Genomic DNA, 1,627 nt, shown 5'->3' with positions numbered 1-1,627 from the left:
CGGCCCGACCGCGCGCCTTGCCGTCCGCCCCCACAGCCGTACGCAGCGCGCCGCGACGCCGCGAGAGACGTTGAGCCACACAGCCTCTTCGTGGATGTTCGCTTCGTTTCCCAACACACAACGTTTTTCATGCTGTTAATTTATTTGACGCCACTGCTGCGCTGCGCGCGCTAGTTGGCGGTTGCCGGGTTTTGGCGGTCCCATCTCAGAGAATAAAATGTCTGTAGTAAAAGATTGACAGTCTCCGGTAAAAAGCTTATTTAATTTGACATGGCAAACTACCGGTCAAGGAGGTGGGCCTAGGCCACTGCCAGAGGAGGATGACGTGACTGCTCCCGCCCACGACGTGAAGCGGCGCAGCGTGGCCTGGTGGCTCCGAGCCCCTTTTCTGCATGCGAAAACTACGTCTGCTGATAAGGTACTGGCTGTTTTTTGTAGGAAACTATTTGCTGTAATTACATATACAGTGCAGGTATAGTGTAGCTGCCGTGGCTAACTCACGCTGCGCACTTCCGTAGTTACACTGTACCGCATGCACGCATGCGGCTGGGTTGCCTACTCGCACGGGGCCGTAAGGAGCCGTGGGCAGCAAGGATAGGCAAAACCGCCCGAACCGCGTGCGGTACAACAGTAACTGCGAAAGTGCGCGGCGCGCGAGGCCCATATGCCAGGCCCGCCAGGCCGGCCCTTCGCGCTCCTCCCCCGATTGCGACCAATGCCCGGCGCTCCCATCCCAACAACGGCGGCCGCACTGCAGGACAGGCGCCGCCCCCGTCCTACACCCACCACCGGTCACATGACCACATAGTCGTGACCTACGACCCACGCCCACTCTACTTGTATACCACGCCGCGTCGGCCTGCGCCTCTGCGAGGCCACCTGTTGCACCTGCTCGCCGACTTCAACGTGTGGTCTCCGATCAAGCCAGGACTGGCGGCGCCGGCCGCACGGGCCGCGCTGGCTCCTCATCCTCTTCATCATCACCGGCTCCCTGGCTGCACTTTTCTCGTTTCTCGATTTATATGGAAAGGCTGAGGCGCGCAGCGCGGAGCCCCGCGGTCGGAGTAGACGCTCCGGACTGCCGGCCGGCGGCAGTGTTGGCCAAATCAGGAAGCGTCGGGACGGCCGGCGGTAGGGCGATTCGTGACGCTCTAGTTATCACCCTTCAGACTCCGTGTCGGCCCCGCCGCGCTCATCGCGCATGTGTGTGTGTGTGTGTGTGTGTGTGCGTGCGCGCGCGCGCGCGTGTGTGTGTGTGATGAAAAAGTAGGGAAAGGAGCGGGTGAACTCATTACGATTAAATAATTAATCGATTAATTGGCCCGCCCGGAGCGCTCTCACGGGGCGTCCGGCCGGCGCGAAGCGGCTCCTGCGGACGCTGGAGCAGGCCGCGCGGCCGCCGCCTCGCTAAACGCTGCGTATCCTGGGAGCAGGGCGGGGCGCGAGGAGCGTGGATAGAGGGAGCATGAGCGGGGCGCTCCACTTGTAGAGCTCGAGTAATTTGTAATTGTGGTGCCGCCACGACACACGACGACGCGCTCCTCCTGTCCTCCTCTCGCCACAACGGGTCGTGGCGGGGCGCGGGGTGAGGTGCGACAGGGCGGGGTGAGGTGGGGCGGGGCGGGGT

The 1,627-nt window shown here is 62.6% G+C and overlaps 1 protein-coding gene across 1 annotated transcript in view; it reads right to left on the bottom strand.

Annotated features, from left to right (window-relative positions):
* LOC113214607 (calphotin-like) overlaps positions 1-1,627 on the bottom strand; it is a 4,689-nt gene that overhangs the window by 1,328 nt on the left and 1,734 nt on the right. The gene's annotated exons all lie outside the window — the stretch shown is intronic.

The sequence above is a fragment of the Frankliniella occidentalis genome, unplaced genomic scaffold, assembly GCF_000697945.3.
Source record: "Frankliniella occidentalis isolate FOCC.00 unplaced genomic scaffold, Focc_3.1 Scaffold28, whole genome shotgun sequence".
In the NCBI taxonomy this organism is placed as follows: Eukaryota; Metazoa; Arthropoda; class Insecta; order Thysanoptera; family Thripidae; genus Frankliniella; species Frankliniella occidentalis.
The sequence above is the reverse complement of the archived record's forward strand: the minus strand, read 5'-3'. Positions and strand labels throughout refer to the sequence as shown.